Here is a 27,788-nt window from a genome sequence, read left to right as displayed (position 1 = left end):
TTCAATGCTTAATTTCTTTGACTTGAAATCGTAACAGATGTAGATATCAACTTACACATTGTAATAAAGAATAGATGGACGTATAATATGGACAGTAAATAAAGGAAAAACTATAGTACATAAATAAAAACACGCTAACTTTCGTGAATTATTTCTTCTCAGTCGATAATTCGTTAAATGCCTCAGAGAGTCACATGACGCATTATAAACGTCAGCTGCGGCTCCGAGCGTGGGTTGAGCAGTGGTAGCCGCCTACGCACGTAATAAAAAAAATATTTTTAATCATTTCGCGACTTGCTACAATACCTTAAAACTTTACTTTTTTCATTCACACGTCACTAAATGGTCGGAGCTAAAACTAAAATAATAGGCGTATACCATTATCTAGCTCTACTTAAAGCAATACGGTAGTTGCCTACCAGTCAAATCAGCTTCTCTTTATGAAATGTCAAAAACACATTTTAGTATAGAAATACGACGTAGTGACGTCACTATTGCAGATATTCGTTGATATTAAATGAGTGTCTAATAAAATGTTTCGGTCTGTAATAATTAAAATTTCAACGTTATTTACGAAAAAAACTACATAGCCTGAGCATTTTAGATAAACCTTTTACGAGTACGAGTTAAATCATTTTTCGTTAACCCAGGCAACTACCCAATTATGACTATATGTTCTTGAGTACATAAATCATACAAACAGCCACAATGTATCAAGTATATTTAGTTGTAATAAACAAAGGTATAAATTACGCTGCTATATGCTCTGTCCAGTATCGTAAACCATTCTGAATTGTAGAGACGTGTTTCCTTCTACGTGTTTATGTGTTTCAACTGTGAAACTTAGCTATGATCATTATTGTTTCACTTAGTTTAATATTGAAAACTGGACTGTAAGTTTTATTTGATGATTTTTTATAGTGTACGGGTACTTGTGTAAGTATCGAGTTTGGATTAGCGTTATAAAAAATATATAACAATAATATAATGCCAAAAATACATGATTCTGCCTTTAACGTTTTAATCACTAGGTCGTCGAACCGATTTTAATGATATTCTGTTTGAAGATAACCGAAGACATAGGACCCAGTAAAGCTAGCTTGTTTCTCTCGTATTTATGTTGAAACAATTACTCAATAACAATTGAAGAGGCTTGTTAAAATCGTCAAAGCTACACAATAGTTCTAAGCCAAATTCAAATCAAACGACCAAACTTCAAAGTTACTACTTCTAGTAACAAATTGAAAAATATCTCCAAATTATTAATTGCACAATTACATTTCCACTGAAAACCTCCCCTTAATATTGTCCAACTAGGAATTAATAATGAAAACGGCCCAGCTTTTACAATATTCCCCATGATTCATTACCATATATTGAAACTTTAATTGAAATCAGAAATTGCCCAGTACAATAGTCCGACCATACTCTACGATAAATTTTAAAATCCAATCTTTTATACGAATTGAGTTACGGTATCTCGAGTGACGACGTTGTAAATATTGTAGCAATAAAAATCGGAGTATAATTATGAAATTTTGCTGTTAAAGATTTTGTGGAATCTAAAATTTGTATGGAAAATTTGATTTGTATTTGTAATTTTTTGTGTGAATAACGATAAAGATTGTTATTGCTTAAAAAATTGACATCATTTCTCAATTACCTTAATATAATGTTCTTCTTGACATAATAAATTAACAACTACTAGATTTTTGTATATTACAGTTTTAGTCCACACAAAGTAATCATATTTCGTTAACTCTATAAACAAGGTACCGAGTACCAGAAGCATAACTATAAGGACTCAACTTACGTAGACCTCAACATACGTCAATTTCACAGACTCAGTGTTCATAAGTCGGGTACCTAGACGTAATTACGTTACGTTCTTTAATGGTAACGCGATATTTTGCGTAATTAATTACATTTCATTTGTAATTTTGTATGAGTTCAGTTATTCTTCGTATCGGATTTTTATGAGCAATTTCAGCTTAATTCATGAACAGTGTATTTCAGTATGTTTTATTTTTGAAAGATGCTTAATGTGTTACATGTGAATACATTTTTGGCCGGTTTTGCTGTCTGGATACAGGTATTTGGTTTCTGCAAGATTTATTGTTGTTAACTAAATGGCAAAGCTACTATATCGTAACCCAAGGATATATTTGTTCTATCAAGTACCAACTATCAACTTTCGACAGCCAAGTAGCTATATATCTGGGGGCACGGAAGTGCCCCCGCAAGTCGAGCAAAAAAAAGCGGCACGGCCGTAACATCCTTTTCTCGAAGCAATTCGGGCTATTTTTGACACCCCTATAATTTCGTTGTGGATAAAACAAGAAGCCTGGATTTTCAGCAACTAATCAGTCATTGTATAAACACGGTATATTTAAAATTTCAGTCAATTTGAACCAGTAGTTTAAGAATGACAACTTGTTAATATTTTGAATTTTGTCACTCACTGATTCACTGACTCACTGACTCACTGACTCACCGATCATCAAAAGTCTAAGGTACTTCTAGCAGACTTAGAAGCTTAAAATTATAAATACGAATAGGGTTTAGTGTCTTAATCATGGGAAAAATCTAATATTTTCTAATTTCGGTCCAGTTTTCTAAATACACCAACTGCAACAATAACTTTGTAATCCCATATAAATGTATAAGATTACAAGGTTACATTTGCAGTTAATGAATTATTATTACTGTAGAAAATAAAATATATAGGTGTAAATAGGTAAATACTATATGAGGCATAACGGGAGGGGGTATAGGGTGGGTAAGGGTGTTTAGCCCATGAAACTGAACAACATTCCCATAGGAAAATATGTTGAATTGGACTTATGTTCGCTCTACAAAAAGAAGTGAGATGCCATCAAAAACATTCTGTAAAAAACCTCAAGTCTCGCCGTAAAAAGTTGTGAGATCTGTATAATACCAAGTCGATTAATCTATTTAGTCTCTACTTAAAGGACCTTCTGTCTTAAGTTATTACGTATGTTATTATCATGCCAATTTAAAAAAAAAATTCCTTTAAAACAAATAGATCGACTTGGTCATCGCAAGAAAAACACAAATTCGCCATTAACATTTCAGGAGCATTAACTTCTCGTCGTGCTGTGTAGTGTGATACATACTAATAATCAAATCATGCGATGGCCAGGTCGGTCTATTTGTTTTAAAGGTATTTTTTTTTTAAATTGGCATGATAATAACATACGTAATAACTTAAGACAGAAGGTCCTTTAAGTAGAGACTAAATAGATTAATCGACTTGGTATTATACAGATCTCACAACTTTTTACGGCGAGACTTGAGGTTTTTTACAGAATGTTTTTGATAAAAATTGCACAAAATCTGATCTATTCACTATTTTAAGAAAGTTTTAAAGGTCAAACGCTGCTTATTTCATTTGTAGTCATTTCGTGTTAGTTCATTTCATGTCACCGACTGTGAAAAAAACTTGTTTATCAAGTTTTTTTTGAAGTAGAACGATTTGTTCTCAATAGTATCGAGCGTAGAAATCGCGCTACTACAAACCTGTCATGAAGAGAGTTTTGAATATAACCGGACTGCCAAAGCTTTAGTGAAAATAGTCAACAAACATGTATACTGCAATTATTTAGAGGCAAATAAAGCGTAACAGGCGCTTACGATGCAACAGTGCGACGACCGAATTCAATAGGCCAAATTGCGGAGAGGACCGACTCGGTGAATGGCTAAGTCGACTGCTGGTGGGAGGTATAAGAGAAGAGAGGGGATATATCCTAATCCTTAATGTTTTTTCAGATAGCTAGTTTATAGACCGACTCTAAAACTGAACATATGTATAGCAGAATGTGGCTTGAAGCGAAATGTTTATATAGGGCACAAGATTTCTTGAAAAAATATGCGAAAATCAAACATTATCGTCAAACGTAAGAATTAACACATTCATGCATCTTACCTTTAATTCCCTGATGATGCGGCACAGCGTGCACTAATCGTGGTCGCCAACTGACTAACCCGATCAGACAACACGCATCTGTTAGAAAACATAAAATCTATATGTAATATCAATCATGAATATTAAACTCTTCCGTTACTGAGTGACTGACTAATAGACAATGTATAGCCGAAACTACTGAACGCAAAATGCTGCAAAATTTGGCATGTACATTGTACATATGCTCCTTGGAAAGTGCGGGGGAGCACTTACAGAGTATTTAAAAAATACTATACCGGAGAGGTTAAAACTCCACGCGAACAAAAAGCTAGTTTTGTCTATCATTTCAAAGGTAAGTAAGACGTTATTGCTTAGTATTTCATCGCTGTTCGCTCAACACTTAACTGTCCACCGACACAGGAAGGCTGTAAGCTGTAGAGGGTCGGAAATTACGCGGCGCGCGAATCAACGTAACCGCTGTGTTTATTGTAACTGCACGTAAAAATACCTCACAAACTAGGCGAGAGATTAACACTAACACTTGAATAATTTACGACATTGTTATTGATGATTATACAAGCAGAGACAGAAGTGCAAGCTCCAAAGTAATTGAGGACTCAAAATTAGGATGATTAATAAATTTTTGATATTTCCTTTTACTTTAATGGTAAAGGATAGGGTCAAGTCAAATCTATTACGCATGGAAATCTGTTCTTTCTAGGTATGCAAAGGTAGTAACAATACCGTTGGCAGCATGGTTCACTTAAAAGCCAGTCTTCATTATATTCAGTAGAGGAGTATTTTTTTATTTCATTCCAAATTACTTGGTATCATATCATATACAGTTTCAGGTAAAATTAATAAAAAAAACATAATTTATTTTTATAGACCGATATTTATTTAAGAAATAAGTGCAACTTTGAATTTTTTTTAAAAAGAATGACCAAATTTTTGCCTTGAAACACTGTAATTATTATTATTAGTAATCTTACATCTCCAAATCTCCTCTATACTTTATAATACAAGTGCGATATAACATTATAAAGCAACAATAATATCAAAAGCCTTAAAGGCAAATACCGTAGATTAGTTGCACACTTATTTGAGCTCATTCTGCTAGAAATTAATTCTTTGTAAGCCCACTCTCTTGTTCCGCTTATAACTTATATAACAGTTAAAAGGTTTCTTGTTTTTTACTTTACAAGTCTTGGTTAAGGTTCTTGCTTTAATGTAAAACTGCAAGAATGTATTTTTATGAAATATTAGAGGTATTTCTTGTTTAGTAATGCTTTGCAGCAGTGATAGCATTGTGGTAGAAAATTTCGCCCTCTCATACGAGTACACCAATGCTTTTTGGGCACAAGTCCATAGTCGATACAATCAATAAATTTTCAAAACTATGTTTACATTAAATAAATGGAACTGACGTTAATGGAAACGCCGGGAGGGAACGCTCTAGAAAGATATGCACAGATCATATCGGTGATCTTTTGCAAAAAGATTAGGTGCAGAGGTACTCGTAGCCGGCGGTCCTGTATGACAAAATATATGGATGTGAGTGAAGCAAAAGAAGTCTGTAAGGATTGAACGAACTGGCGTTGGTGTATACCCTATCTTTGGGAAGAAGGCGTGATTTTATGTATGTATAATTAGTTTTCATCTGAAATATACGACACATCAAAATAAACTTTATTCACTAGCAGCTATGAAGTTCGATTCCCTACGGAGATATCTCTCAGTTCAGTAACACAAGAAAATATATATTTTAGTGATATTTTGCTTTCGTATTCGAATCCTAGACTGAACTGCCTACATGCATTAGTCAGTTTGATCTGACACACGGTTCATCGGAACAGAAACACGGCATATTTTATTGCTATATTTCGAAAACTATAGAATAACAACCAAGTTAAATATTTATACTATTCAAACTATAATTACAAAAATAGTTATACTTTTCAAACTATAATTTAAAAATAATTTATATTACTTCAAGTATAATTTCGAGACTGTTTTATAGAAAACCATTTAGTACGTATGCAAATTTTCCTTACTTAAAAAATGACGGTGATACATTAGCCCCTTCACACACATGAGTTCTAAAGTCACATGACGTCACAACGTATCAACAATACCGAGATAGGACGATATTAACCCAGACCTGTACCTCGATTCTCTACCACTATCGACTACCGACAACCGGCTAGCTATTGACATTTTGACATTTCGAATGTACTGCCAAAATGTTTCCTACGACGACGCCCGTCAGAGCTAGCCGGTTGTCGGTAGTCGATAGTGGTAGAGAATCGAGGTACTGCTAGTAGATTTTTTAGTTACTTTATGCTTACTGATTTCAAATAAAGATACTCGTAATTCACGGAAATAAATATTATATATGGTTAACAATATAACTGTTTTATTTTATATTATATAACTGATGGACTATAGAATACCATTTTTATTATCAAAATCCATATTCGACATTTATTCGTGTTAATTCACACAGTTTTGTATTTCACCTGAAATGTAATAAACTTACTTCCTGTAATTCAGCTGTTACAGTATTAAAATTAATAATTAACGTAAACAATTACTGTCCTAGGAAAATAGACCTTTACGTGGAACTAGTTCAATGGTTTGTACAATTATAAAGAAAAAACTATGAACAGTTTCAATTCATGATTGGACAGTTTTATCACATATATTAAAAAACATGTTTATTGTTTGCGGATAACCTTATTCATAAACTAAATCTCTGTAATAAAGACATGATGCATACCTATTTATTAATGTGCCTAATTATATTTATACCTATCATTAGCATTGTGTTGTACAGGTAGTAATAAGGACTTTTGAAGTGCATGAAAAGGGCCTTCTCGCGGCGCGCCCTGAAAACAGATAGACCGATAACGCAGGTACTATGCCGGCCGATCCGCCCAAAAACAATGATAAGTACTAAGGATATGTATTGCTATGTGCACTTAATAAACATAATATATATCTTTGTTTATGCAAAAGATGAATTCAAAGGAACCTTTTCGTTTATTACAAGGAAATTTATCATCAAAAACATATCTATTTGGCGTCTACAGCTCTCTTGTCTGTCCGTATGTCACCCGCATGCATCCGACACCACACATCGGTGTTCGGAGCCCCAATTAGGACGGACCGGCGTGCCTAATTCCTATTAGAGGTGCGTCGGTCTTAGTAAATTGTTTGTACTGCCTGTCTCTGCTACTTTGATGCATTTTTAGTACAGGATTACTAATTGGCTATGTTCTAACTAGTTATTGATTCGTTGTGTAGGGATTTGTGAAGATTGAATGATGAGGTGAAATGAGATTGAAGAACGAAATGTGTGATATAGATAAGATAATTCTCATTAAAAAGATTAATATATGTTTAAGTTAAGTCCTTTAATAAAAAAAAGAAGAATAGCGTGTTTGGTGTTTAGAATGCCACAAAAAAATATCAATATTATTATATAGACGATAACACACACATTCCCTTCTTTAGTATATAGTAAAAAAATGCACAATGACGTAAAGGTTAGAAAATACTTTTTATGTGCATACCAACAGTAACCGAAAGTCTTTTATTTTAACACAACCAGTCAACTAAACTCTCCAACCAAATTTTATATCAATACCTCCTACCAAAAAACGGTGTCTATATCTAAAATAAATACCTCAAAAATTTCCAAACAACAAACACTTTGATTGACACCAAATAAAACACAAACTAAACTAAATGATACTACAAAAAAACACGAGCAATTTGCTAACAAATGTCGGAACAATAAGAGGGTAGTTTTATAACTGTGTAGATAAATTTGAAATCTGTGGGACACTGCTGCTGTGAGTAGCGACTTAGTAGAGACTGTAGTACCAACAGATCGGGATCACATACCCGAATATCCTTATCCCTATAATCCGACAACGTTCTTCTAACTACTGCTAACGACTGTCAAAAATCTTTAAAAATTACAGCCGGGACCCACTATTCAACGTGCCTTCCGAAACACGGAGGAACTCGGTATATAGGTATATTATGGTCACACATCCACAGAACAACTGCAACTAAAACCAACACACTGATAGTTTTTAAACGACCATTACAGAATCAAAATAAAAATCCAAAATATTTTGATTGACATCAAACAAAACAAACTACAAATACACGAGCAATTTGTTAACAAATGTGGGAACAAAAAGAGGGTAGTTTCATAACTGTGCAGACAAAGAACACTTGATATATTCGCTATTTCATAGTTGAAATCTGACGCGAGTAGCGGAGCCTCTCTAATTGGAGTGGATAGAAGTACCTGATATATGTATGTATGTGCATACTTAGTTATTAGCCATTTACTTTGGTACTACTGTTATGTATTAATGTTCGGAAAGTAATTTCGTTTTTTCCTAACAGATAATTTAGTTCTATTTTTTGCATCCAAGTTCACACAAAAGCCGAATAATTTTTATATGCTTTGAGAGTTCATATTATTATAGTAAGGCTTGTTTACACGCATTTTTAAATGAACTCAAAGCTCAATCAACTCAAATATTTACACTACGATCAATCCAGTACGATTCTTTAGTACAGGATCATAATCAATCAGAATTAATGTAATGTTGGTGTCCCTACACAATAATTTACTTCAAATAGAATTGTACATAATGTTCATCATCATCAAAACTATTTGCCTTTGCTCGGTAGTTCCTCTTAGTTGGCTGCTAAATGATTTACGTTTTATCATTATCTTAAAGGTTTCCAGAGACTAAAAGAATAACTTATTTATAAATTGCGCTTCAAATTACGACATACATATATATTTATAATATCACGCCTTTCTCCCACAGTTGTAGACTGAGATCAAAGAACGCCACTTGGTATAAACCTTACAAAATTCCCTAGCCTCATTCACATCCATACACCTTGTCATACAGGACCAATAGTAACGAGTACTACACACCTGACCTTTACGTCATGCATATTAAATACTAAGCAGAACAGTCTGAATAATAAAGCATGATTATGAGAATTCCTAACCAATTTCAATTGCAAAATCAATTAATTTCACTTGAATTACTTAATTAGTGATGTGGTAATAGGTTCTCGGAAAAATAACAATTTATCAGAATGAAATTCCGTTTTAAGGCTTTACACCGGAGTTATTTTGATCTCCAAATCTCATAGGCTCTGAATTGTACCGATTAAGGTATGAATTTGTAATTGTTCGCAGAAATTGGTGCGAATTATTGAATTGGTTTGAAGTGTAAATTATTTAGAAGCGATACTTTATTACTTTAGTTACTAATTATAGAAATCAAATATATACAATACAAGTATTTTATTCAAAACTAGCTGACCCGCGCAACTTCGCTTGCGTCACATTAGAGAGAATGCCATCGTCATAATTTTCCCCGTTTTTGTTACTTTTTTTACTGTTACTCTGCCCCTATTGGTTGTAGCGTGATGATATATAGCCTATAACCTTCCTCGATAAATGGGCTATCTAACGCTGAAAGAATTTTTTCAAATCGGACCAGTAGTTCCTGAGATTAGCGCGTTCAAACAAACAAACAAACTCTATTAGTATAGATAAATCATTTTTTATGTTACAAACATTTGCAAAGTTTAAAATCACCATGACATTCGGTGCTAAATATTAATTCTATAGTTAATTAATTCTATAATTAGTATAGTTAACTGTGGAGGCACTGCCTTTCACTAAAACATTACAAATCTAATACATACATAAAACCACGCGTTATTTCAAAAAGGGTAGCGTATGGAGTGTATTTTTTATCTAGCTATCGAGAAACTTTGTATGAAAATCTGATCAGCGCCTCTAGCGGGCTTCGTAGGAACTATTTTGTAGAACATTTTAAATGTCAAACTCTCGATACTCAATAGTACCAACTGTAGAGAATTGAGCTAGAGTAATTAGTCTCTACCATTCGATATTAGTCAACTAAATACATTTCCAACATCTAGACTGGCAGACTTTACAGTTTTAAAAATGTAACTTAATATCATCTGCAGCAATGCAATGTAACAATTATATAACTTAGAATAGAGTTGGTAATGACCTAAGTATAATTTGGAAGCGCTAGACCGCACTACTAAAGTTTACCGCGCCGTAGAAGGAAATAATAGCTGCAGACTCGGCAATTTGCATGTGAGGTGCTTCTAGTATTCATTAAACTGTTATATCTATGTATTTTAATGAATCTATTTCATTGAATATACAATTTCGAGAACACACTTTGCAGAAAACTGTATACATCGATTTCCTACGACTATTTACAAACTATATGGCTATTGACAAATTATGTATACAAAACTCATCAACGCCCGTAGCGTATTTGGAAAGAAATACTTTCTTTGAGTTATTTTATTCGTCAAATGTACTTAGTCGATAGAAGCGCAACAGAACGGAGATGTACTGCATAAATTGGAAATTATGGTTTTGATATTTGTTAATTAGTTATCGATTAATAATGTAACCTGCACTTAGCAAGCAGAATCCTTGATGTGATTGGTCTACAAACATAACTACATAACGATTACTGGTAGTCCAGGATCGCCGGTGAGACAAAATGTTCCAACTTGCCTATCAAACTGTCTGCAAAACTACCGTTAACCTTTCATTGCCAGCAAGACACTAGAAAAAAATGTGTGTTTATTCTTTCAATACGTTCAGTAGAACAACTCATAATAATCGTACTAAACATCAATACCAACATAACAAAAGCAAGCAAAACCACGTAACATTCGTATCTAATACCTTAATAACAATTTCAATTCCCCTGCATTCCCCATGACAAGAGCAGAACCAATATAGTGGTTTTCCATTAGCCATTCACATTGAACCACCGAAATGACGCAATAAAAACATTAGAGCCGTGTCCTTCGAAGTGAATCCAATGCAATTATCTGTGCAAGCGACTTTGACCCTTAATGCTAACAAATTAAGACAAGTAATCCATTGGTTAATCTAGTGGAAACTAAGTTAAAAGAGCTTTAACACCGCCGTCTGTTACACCGTTGTTGCATCTATACTAATCTTACTAATATTATAAATGTGATAGTTTGTAACGCTCTCTATATTTTTTTGCTTTTCACACAAAAAAAGTGAATGCATTTTAATGAAATTTTGCGAACAGATATTTTTAATCCTATTTTCTGCCATGGGTATCTCGAAAGTCGCGGGCAGAAATCAGTATTATAAATACAAAACTATACACTATATATCTGGTTACTACGCCTTCACGACTAAAATTCTAAACAAATTTTGCTGAAAATTCCATTACTGATAGATAAAGATCCAAGGTCAAATGCTACCATATTTTTTTTCAAGAATCATTCCCTATACTGCTAAAATAAGAGATGGAACTAGGAATGCGTGCTCACCCGCGCGGGTCCGCTATTTGAAATATTTGTGTACTTGATTATGTTATAATATGAAATTGACACGAGATGTTGCGTGTGGGAATGTTAAGTGTTGTTTTTATGAAATTATTACGCGATTGTAGTTATTTGATTGTACAATGTATGGTGTTTTATTAACATTTTATTTCTGTGTTTATGTTGCTTTATTTGCAGTTACGAACGCGAATGGATTGTTCCGTAAAAGTTTGTAATTTATATCGTAGGTGTCAAATTGTATGTATAGCTTAACATACTAAAATGTTATTGAATCTCACTGATCTATCGTTTTAGATAAATACGTTTAGAAACAGTATTTTTTTAAAAAAAACCTAAAATAGAGGCCTATGTACAATTAAAAAAATTAAAATATTTGAATTCCACACTCTGTCAGAATTATAACCAAGAATGTAGCCCATGACGAAAGTCTCTGATATCAAAACGAATTTATTTATTAACAAAACTCCTTACGTTACAGTCCGGTGTGATAGCAGGTCTCAGTAATGGGTTGTTAAATTTGTTGGACGCCTTATGGCTGAGAAACGGTAGAAATGGAGCGAATTTATGCAACGGATAATTTTATTCTCATGATTCACAGATAGAGAATTAGTTGGTTTTCATTTTACGCTATTATACCTTGCAGTTGTTGAAATTCAGGTTAAGATTGGCTAGGAATAACTTTTGGATCTAGCTTTTGCAGTAGTCTTAAACAAAACGTCATAAGTTTGAAATACCGAGAGGACGCAAGACTTAAAAAGATCATAATAATATCGATGACGCTACACAAAAAAATCAAGTTGCTACGCCAAACAGTAACCACTCGTAACCGATGGCCATGTACGACAAATCAGTTATACATTATATAAATGTGAATAAAGAAGTTTTAAGGAGTCATAGCGTGAGACATTCTTTAATCTCTGCCTACCTCCATGAAAACAAGGCTACTTTTTATACACAAATTGTCTTTATTTATTAAGAAGTTTAGTCCATCTATTTCATTTTACTTTACATTTTAATACACAATGTATAATACACTTTATCACCTGGACCAATTATTATGAATTAGCAATACATACCAATTATATTGAAATATAATCTATCCACTACACACAGATTTCAAGATAACGGTAATTAACCTCTCTTCACGACAAAGTTAACAATGAATATTTAATCTAACCATAGTTACTAAGTCAGTTCAAGTGTATAATACAATAAAAAATTCGCCGAGTAAAGTTAAACCGTCGGAGTGAGCCGGCCACGAGGGACTTAATCACGGGAACGGTGAAAAATTGTAAATTTTACCTACTATACATTTGTATGAGTCGCTAGGTGAACTAATTTTGTTATTAGTTTTTTCTGTCGCATCGAATGGGAAATACTGAAAGCGGATTAGGATAAGTGCGTAAGTTTGAATGTTGAGGATGTGTGTTTAGATGGATAATTGTTTGTCAATCACGCCAATGCTTAACGTATTTTAATGAAGTTTGGTACTCAAACAGCTTATAACATGGATTCAAAGATAGGGTATCTTTTACCCCGAGTTATATATTGATGCAGACAAAGTCTTGAGCACAATCTAGTGTGATCGCAAGCCGCTGAGTGCGTGGGTATACTTCCCACATTTTAATACAATTTAGTATTATAGACGTGATATTATATTTATACGAAAATAATTTATTGCAAGTAACATAATTAGTTATCTATACTGTAAAACGACGTATAAAGCGATCTAATTTACCAGCGATCGTTTAACAAAGTTAAAAATAGATGTCCCTCCGTAAAAGATACATTTAACAAGAAAAAGGTGACAGTCAAAAATGCCGTTATTCAATTTGGCAGTAGACAAGTTTCTTGTCCGTTTCAAAGAGAAATTACGAAAAAAAATGTCGCCGGTTCATTATCAAATTCTTTTCCGACTTGATCCCCGTTTTTAATTAATTAAAAAACGTTCATCTACTTGACGAGGGTGGGTGGAAATTTGAAAATTGTACGTCAATGTGTGTTTTGTCACGCTTTTGTTTTGAGCTTTAATCATTGCTTTTATGTTTAAAACACGGCCTTCCGGCACGTAGGAGATAGTGATTGTTGTCTTTTAAAAGCTAGTGTACAGTGATGATTGTTTTATGTTAAGAAAATAAATGGTTTAGGACAGAACTATTCTTGAAACAATACTAAAATATAAAAGCGATTGTGGTCAGAGATGTCGTTATCATTAAGTCTATCAAATATATCTAGAATAAAGAAATTCGGGCATGTGATCCCGAATTACCCGAGCCATTGCAGCCTTGTTGGACTCCTTCTCCACAGCTTCAGTGTCCTACAGTCTTGTCCTTACGTATATCTCAGAGGTTTATAGAGCCCAAGATTCATAATATAGTGATCATTATCTATAGTATAGTATAATATAGTATAGTATAGTATAGTATAATATAATATAGTATAGTATATTATAGTATAGTACAATCAATCCTCTTAATAATTCAGAAAAACGTAAATAACAAACTTTTGTTTAATAAAAGCACACAGGAACATAAAAGCATTGGAAACAAAGTTATATAAAAAACACATACACTTTTTCACCCCTATGCAGCTATGGTAAAAACGTAGGTATACACTTTGTTATTCTTCCATTTAATGTCATAATGTAAAGGGATCTCCATTAGTTTTGTTTCCCTTTACTTTTGCAACGAAAAACAAGATAATCTATAAACGCATTTTGAAAGGTAGCTGAATGGAGACGTTAAGTTTATGAATGTGGTTATCACAATACTATATCTAGTAGTAACTAAGTAGAGAGTCTGGTATGAAAGGTTTGTTGCTAGCGAAGGTAAGAAACAACAATAAAATATTAAGCATCTAGAATACCAGTGACCATAGTTGTATGCATTAGACGGTGGCCTGTTTGGCACAGCTAGTTTGATATTAAAAATACCCAAAACCTATAACCCAGTAAACTCATGCATGCTCAAAGCTATCTGCTAATTTATCAAACTAGTATAGTTAGTGCAAGCGTAGACGAATTCTATAACACCTTTTAATTTCGGAGTACATACTAACAATTACTTGTGCACAACAATTTTTATCAAAGGTAGAATCATGTCATTGCGCAATCTTTGAATATTATACCATATTTTTGCTTTCAAGTCTAAACACACCCAAAAAATAGGTAGCCCCTCAGAAAACTTTTTCAGAATTGCTGTAACAATAATAATATGACAGAATCACATCATTGCACAATATTTAAATATCAATATCACCTTTCTGCTCCGAAGTCTAAACACACCCGAAAAAATAGGTAACCCCTCAGAAAACTTTTACAGAATTGCTGTAAAAATATGGCAGTTGAACCGTCCACCGTTTCGTATTTACAAGACGTGGCCGCTAGTAGTTTGCAGAGCTCTCTACTGTCGCACTGTTTGCGGCGCAATTGCGCTCCGATTTGTCGTGGCCGGTGGAGGGTTAAATCGTCACTGAATTGATCGCATTTCGTGTTGCTTGGTTTGTTGCTGTTGATTCTATGTGTTTGATAAACATAACTGCTTGTATGGAAGGAGTTCATACATACATATAATCTCGCCATAGAGATGGACAGTGGCTAAAACTGCTAAGTACGATACTGAGAAATTAGTAGTAGCAGTAGCAGTTTGATTCAACAGTGACATAATAAGAACGGAATATAATCACTTTGCTGTTAATATAAGAGGATATCCTTATTTACAGTCTCAGAATGGAGTCCAATCATTAAACATTGTTATTATTCTTTAGTATGGTGACAACAGAAATAGAAAAAAAAATCATCTAAAATCACACTAAGCTTGTGTTGATTACGTCCCGAAAACCAACTTCAATTTTTATTGACATTGTTTGGACAGATGCTTAACGAAGTGTAAAAACGCTCAATTCAAATTATACACATCACCCACTGATCACCATCATCACTCTAAGGAATTACCAAACCTTACATAGTACATTTAGCGGTAGTTTATCTATTCAATAGGATTATTTTTGTACGAGTTTTGACGCTATTGAATAGATAAATTACCGTTAAATGTACCTCAGAAACCGGGGGTAATTGTCTTTCAGCAAACACAACTGACGAGTGCCTCAAAGTAAAGTCTAATAAATTATCAAAATGCTGTACATTTCCACCCCTTGAACGTAACACGAGCCAGATAATTCTGTTATTCTCTACGCCATCAACGACAACACAACGGTCACTGTCGATTGTACACAATGCGAGCGAGCGAGCGCGAATTTTGATAAATAGCTCCATAATGTGGCTTCAACAAACGTTGTGCCAGTATTTGTATACCAGTTGCAGCATTCAGCGGGTTAACATTTTAAATAGATGATGTTTTGTTGGCTGTATACTGGTTTTAAAATTATAAATTATTTTATGCCAGTATGTAGTATAAAATTTTATTGAACAACATAATGTAAAAAAACTATATTAAGCTTCTGCTTTATTATATTTAAAAAAAGATGATTTTAAATAACTTGTGCATGAGGTCCTTCTTCTATACGATTTGTTATTTTTTAAAGGTTTATATTTCTTGCTTGGCCCCTTAAAAAGTCTCAGTACTGATATATTTTCTAAAATACTTTTTCGAGAGAAATAAAATGGCATGTGTAGTATTAATCAATAAACTATATCATACGCATATTTCAATCCAGATACACTAATAGAGAACCGCAAAAAATTGAAATGCCGCCATTTTTTACGCATCAACTAAAAGCTTATATTTCAAACTCTATCCCTAATCCATTACTTTCCATTCAAATAAAATATAAAGCAGAAATTCCTTCTTTGCTCAAAACCCATTATTTTCAGAGATTTTTAACCAACGAAATGTAATTGGCAAAAGGAAAAATATCATCAACAAAAATATGGAACAAAAAGGAATCGGTTCAAAAGGCAAGCGGATGTTTCTGAATGTTCCACTATGTACGAAACATAAAAGGCCCAAATGCGTAGAGAAAAAGCACGCAACAGTCAATGGAATATGAAATTGTATACGAGCGACTTATTGCAGCGCTACTGTTGCAAGTTGTCGAGGAAAAAAGATAATCCTTCTTCGGTTAACTCTTTAAAACTAATTAGATAATTTCCTGGGTCTCAGAGCATTTAGCAGTAGACTCGAAATTTTACTATTAAATGCTGCTAGATTTTTTAAACTAATTAAGTGACTGCCTACGTCTCAGGTAAAACTTTACAATAAATCTACTGATATTTTCTAATTTGTACTAATCCATACTAATATTATAAATGCGAAAGGAACTCTGTCTGTCTGTCTGTCGGTCTGTCTGTCTGTCTGCTACTCAATCACGCCTAAACTACTGAACCAATTTGCATGAAATTTGGTATGGAGATATTTTGATACCCGAGAAAGGACATAGGCTATATATCATCACGCTACGACCAAAAGGAGCAGAGTACCAGTCATTAATGTTACAAAAACGAGGAAAAAAATTCACTCATTCTCTCTTACGTGACGCAAGCGAAGTTGCGCGGGTCAGCTAGTTATATATATATTAGTTTGATGTTCATTAAAATATACCGGACACTATTCAATTTCAGGCTTGTAAAATGCGGGTTTATTTATAATACAGCTGTGATTTACCACTTTTAATGTAACCGGCGTAAAGTTATAAATATTATAAATAGACTTAATATTTGACAGAGTTGAACTATCAAAGCCTCGGCCTGCAATCAAACGTCAAGCAAGCCAAGAGATTTCCATAAACGATAATGTGACTAGTGGCTCGCCTGCACACGAGTTAAAATAACAACTGCGGATACATTTAAAGAGGAAAGGTTACGGAAGTTTGGGATCCATTAAAATCCTCATAACGTTTTCAACATTACTGAAAATTATATATCATATATTTTTTTCTAATATTTGGTTTCGGTATTTTATTTCCTCTCTGTTTTCTGCGAAATTGTAGATTATACGACTACTTACGTTACATTTTGCTAATTATGCTTCTTAGTCCCACTTTATACGGAGTTTGTTAAAGTCATAACACCATTTCTGACGCCACCTGAATCATCTGCAGTAGATGGACACAGGCCAGTGATGATGATGATGATGGTAACGGCATAACGTGCGCGGTAAATGGCAATAGGCTCGCCCCCTATTACATGAGACTAACATTCTTAATGGCGAAACGTGGGAGTAATTCATACTCTGCCTACATCTTCGGATACAACAAGCTTGATATTATGTATGTTTGTTATAAGGAAAGGCCAGGAGAGGGGTTGAGACGCTCAGATCATATCTGTGATGTTTTTCAAAAAGGTCATGTATGTTATAGTACTCGTAACCGGCGGGCATGTATGACGAGAGGTATGATCGTTGCAAATGGTTTCTTCTCCCTCTGCTTACTTTGGTAAGAACAAAGCGTGATTTTTGTACATAATATAAGGCCAATTTTATCACTCAAAAGTATTCAGCTATAGATAACGTTACTAAAAGTACGAATTCTCTTTTTTCCTTTTTGAAAATGAAAACATGCATTGACCTATTTCCAATATCACTTTTGATTTAAGTGTTTTAATGCCTAAAAAAAATATGTTTATATTTAGTACCATTTTAAGACAAAAGATCAAGGCACGTATGATAACGACACTGCCGAAAATTATCCAATCAATTGCTTTCCCAAACACAAGTTCCGGTGATAAAGTCACAACGTTAATATAACCATTAAACGCGCGATATCTGTACTCTAGTCGCTCGCAGATAGTCGCAAAATTGCAGCTTAAAATTAGTCGCGAAATAAACGATGCAAATACTAGTTGCAGTATTGAATAGACATTGTAAATGTCATAGCACTATTTCCTAGAAATAGCTCAAAGCTCTTTAGAAGCTAATTCTGTAAAATATGCTATTTACATTGCATGTACAATCTTCTTTATAGATTTAATGTGGGAACAGTTCTTCGAAAAGTTGCCATGTATAAACATTAGCAGATTAGATATAATGTTTCCCAATAAAACTTATATTTTTTCATTACCTTGCAAAAGTGTCTTAATTACGTGATACTTCCATCAAACTAATTCAATCTTTTCAGATTAAAAACTTGCTAATTATTTGATTTATAATTTGACTGACACATTTATATTAATGTTTGTAGCTGCACACTTATGGCATTCATCAACTGATACATACATAACCGAAAAAACCACAACACAAAGGCCTAATTTGAATAGCAAATTTGTAACAACTTTGAAAACTACAAGCCACTGAATAAAAATCTAACTACGTGCACTAAAACGCCCAAAGATCCAAACCCTAAACTCAATTCCCAACAAACAGACAACCAAATAAAAAATTACATAATCCGCAACAAGACCTAAAAAACAATTGTAAAAATCCTCGAACAATATTTTGCGGATCCCTGGGAGTAGAATGTACACGTTTGCGAGGCCGGGGTGTGCGCGGCCCGTATATTTTGAAAGAACAGCCCGCACATCCCACTGTTTTGTTTACAACCATGCATCCGTATTACTAGCTTAACAAAGGGCCGGAGACTCGGAGCCAGCGTTCCGACGGCTTTGTTTTTAATTTTTTGTTAGATTTTATTGAATTTGAACGGCATTGATGACTGGAACAAGAATCTGGATGCACGTTCCAACTGTTTGCAATTGTTACGCTAGGACTTTAATCCTCGGGTAAAAACTGCAGCAAGAAAATAGTTTAAATTTTGTTTGACGTTATATAATACATATTAGACTAGCCTTGGCATGCTGAGGAACGGACTGACTCGTTTCAAGAACATGAGAAAACAGCAAAATGAAAGCAAATATGGAACAAAATGTTCTTAGATTAACAGAATAATGAGTTAGTAAAGATTAAATTACATTCTATAAGCACTATTTCGCTAATGATATCACCACAATTTGAACATGTAATAACCCCTTTCATATGATTAAATTTATTTGTTGATTTGATAGGTTTCAGTGGTAAAACGTTCAATATAAAATCGCAAATCAATCATAATTCATTTTCACTCATTTTGACTCATTTTTAAATCGAAACAGATAACGACATCAGTTAATACTCAAAGCACTCCTACATATCCAATCTACATTGGAAGAGCGATCAAAATAATTAGTCGTGTACAACAATCAGGCAAGCGAGCCGGGCATCTAAGCTCCGTGTAATATCTAGCTACATCCGGACCAAGACGGCCGGCCGGATATCCGCTCTCAGATGTCGCTTCTGTACTGTTTAACTTATGTCGGGTATTTGCTTTAAATAGGTTTTTGGTGTAGTTATTTGAACTGTGAGGTCATTGGACTTGATAGGAAATAGAAGTAATAAGTAAAGATTGGGTTTGTTAGAGATAGAAATTGTTATTGGATAAAAAATTATGACGGTTCATCGGTTTAAAACGATTTTTTGGTTAAAATATGTGAAGAAATATATGTATTGCCGCTATAGTTTTATTGCGGTGAATATGTTTGTCAAAAAAATAAATGTGGGTTGATGAAAAATTTGCAGCACGAGGTAGTGTAGGGAAGAGAGAAAAAAATATTACTTTGTTACAAACCTGTAATACTCCTACAGTTCCATGATGGTATAAAAAGTTAATAAAATTGTCATCTTTATACGCAAAATGGAAGCAAAAATCCAAGCGTGAATGCGAAACCACACAGTTATAATAAAATGCATTTTAAATTACATTTCTCCGTATCCCCCATTGACAGCAAACACCATCAAAGCAGACCACGCATTGAAAAATGACGTCAAAAAAAACTCAATCTACGTCCCCAAAAAGATTAAAACCCTGAAACTGGCAGTCTATTTTTCGATCTAAAAAAATCATTGACCTATTCCATTTCTACCTGGCAACATTCGCCGTCATTCAGTGCCTTTAAAAGTCGATCATAAAAATAAAAAAGGGGACTCCCCGAACAATAGCGTTGGAGGTAATTTTTCACGCGTGTATAGAGTTATGTGCGGAATAGGGACGCGTTTAGATCAGTGACTTTTTGAGAATTTTTGATGTGCTTTTTAAAGGGGAATGTGCTTTTTTAGGTGAAAGGGGGTTGAGATTTGATATTGCCATATTTATGCATCGATACCTCGCTAAATGTTAAATTTAAATTATGGCACTTTAATAGTAACTTACCTACTGTATTTATACTGTATACTGTACTTACTTAGGTATAAATGTCTCTGATTAGCTAAACAATGTATTGTTTTTTTCATCATATACAATATTTAACTGAAAGTAACATTTTTTTTCGAAACATGACGTTAATTATTCAAACAATACAAGTTTTAAAAATAAATAATTGACTATAATTGTTAAAATAACAACTAAGATACTGTGGTAATGTCACTCTAATCAATGATATAAATACAATTAATATAAATTATCTACAAAGCTCTTTTCTAAACAATAAATGATTTATTTAAGTCTCGTTTATTTATAAAAAAAAAGATATTTTTCAGTCTTATCAGTCAATTACAAACTAAAATAAAATAATTTATAGTGGAATTGGACAAACACAAAAAATATTAATAAAATTATATCACCTACATTTTCGAACAAAATGAAATCAAATTTATAATAAATATTATAACAATAATCTTTCATATTTCATGGCGTCGTTACTATTATGTAAAACATAATAAAATAAAATACATTTGGAAATTTTATCAATAGGTTTTCACTTTTAAATTTTAACGGCATTGAAAATAATGACGGACTTAAAATTAAAAGCTCATAATTACAATATTAAAGTTCAATATATTTTGATTTATATAAAATCAAATTCATAAAGTAAAAGCAATAAATTAATTTTGATTATGATAATAATGCTCACATCATGCTGTAATAATAGTAATTAAGTGATTTATTTTTAAAAGAACTTTACTAACCCTTCAAATATGGGTGATTTGCCTGAAATAAATGATTATTTAATTTAATTTATTTAATTGAATTACAGAAGTGAACTGAACTTAAAAAAAATAGCAATCAACTTTACAATCAAGCTAATACTTGCTCGCAGTATAAAATATGTTTACCCTACATCCTATTCCTAGCGAACGACTTCCATTGTACAAAATTTTCATTTCTTTTGGTACCGCTGTTTTCATGACAAAATGAGGAGGAACTAACAAACAAACACACTTTAGCATAATTATTTGTATGCTTTGAAAAACCTTCTTTGAATATGTTTTTCTACCCTTATTCCGACGTGGTTACGAAAATTAACCATATCCTTGGTCTGACGTATAAAATAAAGGGTTAATAGTATATCCAAAAAACTATTATTATTATAAACTTACCCTTACGCTATATAACTATTATCTGTTGTTCACGTAATAATGTTCTATTGTATAGCAAAATTCGCTCTATTTCGGCCATGAGTCGCGGTTTTAATTCACTACCAAAATGTTATTCTGCGCACATTTTTGTTACCCGGTTTTTCCGGATTAAATAATAGTATAAACGGATAAAGGATTACGGTTGTTTTGGCTCGGGAATGTAATTAATGTATGAACGATTGAGGTGATTTAATAAACTACTAATAATAGTAGCGAAAGTATGTACCTATGTGTGTATGTGACTCTTTTATACAAAACTACTGGATAGATTTGAATACAATTGGTCAGCTTATGTTTGCGATTTCATCCGAGTGGTAAGACTTCCTGGAGTAAACAAAATTCAATGGCATTTTAAATATTTTAAAATATTTGTACACTAAACATCATATTTAGTAGTTGTTTTTGAGTAAAATTATGTTAACTACAGAGTAATCTCTCTACGCCTTAAAATATAAAATTTTACTATGTACCAGGTTTTCTATAAATATGTAGTTATATTATATTTCTTAAATTATCTCGAACTGTAATAATAACTTCAAAACAAAAGTTACAAATAAACACATTATGCGGATATCAATCGGATACGTTCGGATATGATCGGGCATACTGGGATAAATCCGAGACGATAAGCTCACAACTTGTTGAGAGTTGCTTAAGTTGTTTTAAGTTATAGTCTAGAGAGGGAAGCCTAGTACAGTCGAGAAATCTATACTTGATACTTTAAAATGTCTTCTACTATTACATCAAAACAATTTGGGTAAAATTTTGCAAATTGATAGATTACATCACAAGAAAGACCAGCTATTTTTGAATTTCACTAATATTTGTTCCGTTTGTTAATCAGGGATACGAGAAGGAGTTACGCGAGCAAAGCCAAGTTTTAGTAATAAAATAATTCTTAGATGTACAAATAGTATGTTTTTTATATACGAGTATTACTTTCCTACTGCTGAGCGAGGGTCTTTTCTCGAACTAAGGAAGGTCTTGTAGTCCACTAAGCCTGCTAAGTGCAGGTTGGGGACTTTACATGGCCTCAGGAAATGCGTTGAGCTATTTTTTGGCATGTAAGGTTTCATCACGATAAGTATAATAATCAGTAGCGCGATTATGTACAGTCGGTACTGTCGAGTAACGAAATTTTGACATTTAAAATGTAAAACTGCCAAAATGTTTCCTACGACACCCGTCAGAGGCGCTGATCAGATTTTCATTCAAAATTTCTCGATGACAGGTAGTCGGTAGTCGATAGTATTAGAGAATCGATCTACAGTACTATGTATTTCTAATATTCTGGTAAAAAGAACTTTATGTGCGGGTGTGATCTACGCAGGAAAATGCCATACGCAATGATCATCATTATTATAATAGCCATAATATAAGCATCCATATTAAAATGCAGACAGATCCGCATTCTCAACCAGTCCCAATATCCGAGCAAGTCATATGCAAATTCATGTTTCATACTCCGTCGGCCGGTTTCAATAGGCCCCGTTTGTTGTTATAACTGTGAGCGGAGCCGGGGGTAACAACTAGTGTATATCTGATTGTGTTGCCTTTATTGTTGAGGAAGTCTTTGTTGTAATGTTATCATAGCAAGTGATTGAGATAAAACTTGGTAAGATAGGGGATTAGGGTATGTTAAAGTATTTTTTAATTTTATCCAAGGCCTGTTATAATCGAAGTAGTACTCACCTTTGCTTACACCACAGATTAAATGGTAAAAATTCGAGGTATTATGACGTTTTAAGCATATCTGTACCACTTTTTACGGAGTATTATGTTCGCTGTAATAACGAACCTATTGCAAAGTACCAGGTAGTACGTACCAAAACTCTGGGGCACTATTGAACATTCTCCAATAGAAATTAAAAGTTATTGACTGCTTAGCCTTACTCGTGAACTAAACTTCGGACCTCAGAGGGTATTCCTGCCATATTTTTAATATACCTAGCGTCGTGTAACGTATTTTTTTATGTAACCACGAGCCGATACAAGTCTTAATTGTTATATTTTATTGATAGAATAAAGTATTTTTTACAAAAAAGAAAACATAGGTATTATTATTTTTTAACTAATCATAGGAGGATAGGTAGATGTCACCTGAAATCGAATTTTATACATAAGATGAGATTATATTACTACGAAACGATCGCATCAAAAATCAAATTCCAAGAAGAACTAAACATAAACTGTAGTTTAAAGCAAAGTTCTATCTAAACCTTACAGCAGATATTAAATTAAGTATCTAATATCTAATACGGGACGCGGTTGTTTGCTTCAACCACAACGATATTGAAGTAATAAACTCGAGATATGAGTAAATATTATTGAGCGGTACTTGTACGCAATATCGTCTTATTGGTATTCATTGCTTTATTGGATGTTTGATATTTTATTATGAAATTTTGAGTTGTGTGATGATAATTGTTATTGTGATTTGATTGAAGGGTTTGTGTTTTTGTTTGTAGGAAAACAAAAAAAATTATCATGGCTGTTTTTTGTTTCTTTTTTTTGTCCTTATGTTATGTGAGGTTGGCACAGCATGTTTTCTCTCAAAAACATTACGTAAAGGGGATTTGGTTAATGATTTTACAACCGGTCGATAAAGGGGTCACCCACCCATCCACAGAACAACCTCGGCTAGCGTAGCTTAATAAACTCAGAGGTCGATCCGCGCGGCTGCTGTTACCTAAGTCACGAGCTAATCTAATAACAATGTATATATGTATATCATGATCATTATTCCTACGTTTTCATCCGAAATATACAGAAGTAAATAATACAAATTAAACATATATTATAACATTCCACAATGTCTGGTCATCTCTGTGGCCATATTCATTGAGCTGATAAATTGACAAAATTAATTGTAATTTCTTGTTTAATATGAAAAGTCTGTAATTATAATTTGACGCTATGATTACCGGATTGGTTAAAGTGGTTATCGGTATATGAAATAAAATGGTGATGTTTTATTGATATTAATTTACTAAACGATTTATTATGTATTTTTACCTTCACCTGTTATAACTGAGGATGGTAGATTATTGTGTATCGGAATAAACTATCTTATCGCAGTTTTTGCGTTGCTCTTCTGTTACTCTGTGAAATTTTTTGGTGAAATAGCAGGTATGAACCTATTCTAAAGTTGTTATTTATAGAATGTCATTTACATAGGCAAACAATCAGATTATAAAAGAAGTCTTAAAAATTCCAGCACATAATCTAGGCTAGCTCTTAAAGTTACTACTTAAGTCTAGATTCAGTACCTTCATTACTTGTCAAGTGCGAGAGAATTATAAAGTTAGTAGCAAAGTGCCACTTTAGTGTTGTGACATTCTACCTTGTAAGTTTACACGCTATGTAATGTGTTTTAATAATAATATGTTTATCACATACATCCCCGAAAGTATAGGTAGAGCTGTATGACATACACAGGCATCTTTTACAATATTAGCCCCATGTAAATGAGGGTGAATCTATTGCCATATACCAGGGGCGTAATCAAACTACAATAAAGAATATTCGAATATAAATGAGCAAAGACCAATAGGACTTACGCCATACACAACACCGTCCAGGCCATAGAAGTAGTCCATAAAACTCAAAACTAATGGTAGGATAAGTAAGACAAGACGGAAACAAATTTGACTTCGATAAGTTAAAGATCTAAAATAATGATAAAATCATCATACGGAAAGGCCTTTGCCTACGAGTACGACGCAGGTTATTAGAAATATTATAAGCTTAAAACATTGTAAAAAGTAAATATATGTTCATGATGTTTCAAAATGATAGCGTACGCCATGCTACAATACCACAACATGTGCTACGCCGTAGAGGTGTACGTACATGCTACATCGTAGATGCTACGTCGTAGCCTAACGCAATAGGTGTGTAGGGTGCTTATGGTAATAGTATAGTTCTTTACGTATTAATTAAGTAATAATTAGGCAAAAAAATATTTATTCTTAATAATATACAAATTGTTGATCCAAACATATTACTTATATTTATATTTTAATTAAACACGGAAAATAAAATAAAGTAACTAAATCAAGTAAAAATGCTCAATTTATTTTATTTTTGAATAGTGCTGAGCTATTAACAGCAACAACACATAAGCTGTTATAATCGGAAAAGTGAATTTAGAGTTCACATCGCATAAATCACATTGTGGTAGGCAGTATAACGAACAATATTGAAATTATCTCGCGGATGCAAATATCATAAATGATATTAATTCGACAAATCTCGCTGGAAACAGACTGTGAAATAATATTCTAATTTATACGATCATTCATGTGTTGTGTGGAAATAAGCACTAAGCGCTGTTTTAGAAATATTGCAAATTACGTAAACAAAAACTCTGCCTTATTTGATTTGTATATATTTATTGTACTTATACAAAAACCATTCATAATACTCCGAGTTAATTTTAATTGAAAAAAAAAACCGTAGCACCAACAAATCAAATGAATTTGGCGGTATCTGAAAGAATTGTATATTTTGGATGCAAAATTTGGCCCGGTTATCAAGAGAGTTTAAAAGAAAAAATAGAGAATAAAAGCCACAGAGCTTAAAAAAGTAATGGTACAACTACTAAAAGCAGACCTACATGGTCTTTAATTAGCAAATCCCAAATTAAAGACTCTCAAAAAATCATCAACCTGTACATAAAATACAGGCTGTTTAAAATTTTCACCAAAATTATTCCATCATATTTTCCTCAATCTAGACCGAATAAGTTACTTAGTTCGGTGCCTCGTGTACACGTGTTTATTAGGTTAATACATACTAATAAAGTACGTAAAACTTAAACTTTGTACACACGAGAAACTTAATAATTGATTAAGTAGATACTTAACGTAAAATAGCATGTTTGGTAGTCTTCTTGCTAAAACTATATCTATCGATATTACCAGTCGCGAATGTTCGCGTTACTTATATATTACAGCTTAGCCTTTCTTCCAAACTATGTCGGAGTCGGCTTCCAGTCTCACCAGATGCAGCTAAATACCAGTGTTTTAGATGGAACGACTGCCTATCTGACCTCCGCAACCCAGTTACCTGGGATTACACAATATCCTTCGGTAAGACTGGTTGTCAGACTTTTCAAGCTTCTGACTACTGATAACGACTGTCGAAGATCTTCGAAAATGACAGCCGGGACCCACAATTTAACGTGCCTTCCAAAACACGATATGTATAAGTTTGTCACCCATTTAAAAATCAACCTCGGCAAGCATGGCTTACCCTCAGAGATCGATCCGCGCGGCTGTTGTTAACTAAGCCACGAGCTCCTATAATATAATTTTGTAAAAATATACATACATAATATCACGTTTGTTATACCCAAAGAAGTAGACAGAGGTGTAAGAAATCAACCAAAGCTTGGCCATTAACAATGTTACTATTTAATAATAATATAATTATCTCAACCGCAATTTCTTCATCGAATCTTTAGTTTTCGCTCTCAGAATAGGTGCAGTTGCAAAAAACGTCGTTCTTTTAAGACTTACACATTTGTTTTAATTTTCAGCCCAACATTATCAACTCCTCAACACATTGACCTATAAGTAGAACTTCTTGTGCTTGTATAAATGTTGAATGCACACAATTTGGCTAATGGACAACGATAATTATACGCCACGGATGAGAGTTCAATCCAACTTGGATAATTATTTATGTGACTGCTCATAGAGTTTGTTTGTCATGACATTTCAAAGTTATGTTTATGTTTGAACGTCTAAATGCATAATTTAGACAGCTAAAAACCTTTTTTATAAAGTTGTTTTTATTGTTAAGAAATAAATAACGAACTTTGTTAACGAAATAAACTTAACAAAAGGATACTTATGCTCGTTTTCTGGGGCATATTTAGCAGTAGTCTATTCAAACTGTCATTTTTATATGAACTTAAACGTGCCACAGACACCGGGTATTAAATAAAAGCGCTTACGTGGCGCTGCTAAGCAGTGGATCAAAATTTAAGGTAATTGCGACCTTTACACTCACTCGATCTCTTTTCTGGCGATATCTAAATTTTTTAGATCAAAATTCAATTGTAATATATTTGTAAAAAGCTATAT

At 33.2% G+C, this 27,788-nt stretch overlaps 1 long non-coding RNA gene across 1 annotated transcript in view; it reads right to left on the bottom strand.

The window, feature by feature from the left end:
* LOC142981170 (uncharacterized) overlaps positions 1-27,788 on the bottom strand; it is a 180,676-nt gene that overhangs the window by 48,509 nt on the left and 104,379 nt on the right. Inside the window, exon 4 of the long non-coding RNA XR_012959924.1 lies at positions 3,947-4,024. This is a non-coding gene — a long non-coding RNA (uncharacterized LOC142981170). The remainder of the gene's footprint in view (positions 1-3,946; positions 4,025-27,788) is intronic.

Source organism: Anticarsia gemmatalis, chromosome 19 (genome assembly GCF_050436995.1).
Source record: "Anticarsia gemmatalis isolate Benzon Research Colony breed Stoneville strain chromosome 19, ilAntGemm2 primary, whole genome shotgun sequence".
Taxonomy (NCBI): Eukaryota; Metazoa; Arthropoda; class Insecta; order Lepidoptera; family Erebidae; genus Anticarsia; species Anticarsia gemmatalis.
The sequence above is the reverse complement of the archived record's forward strand: the minus strand, read 5'-3'. Positions and strand labels throughout refer to the sequence as shown.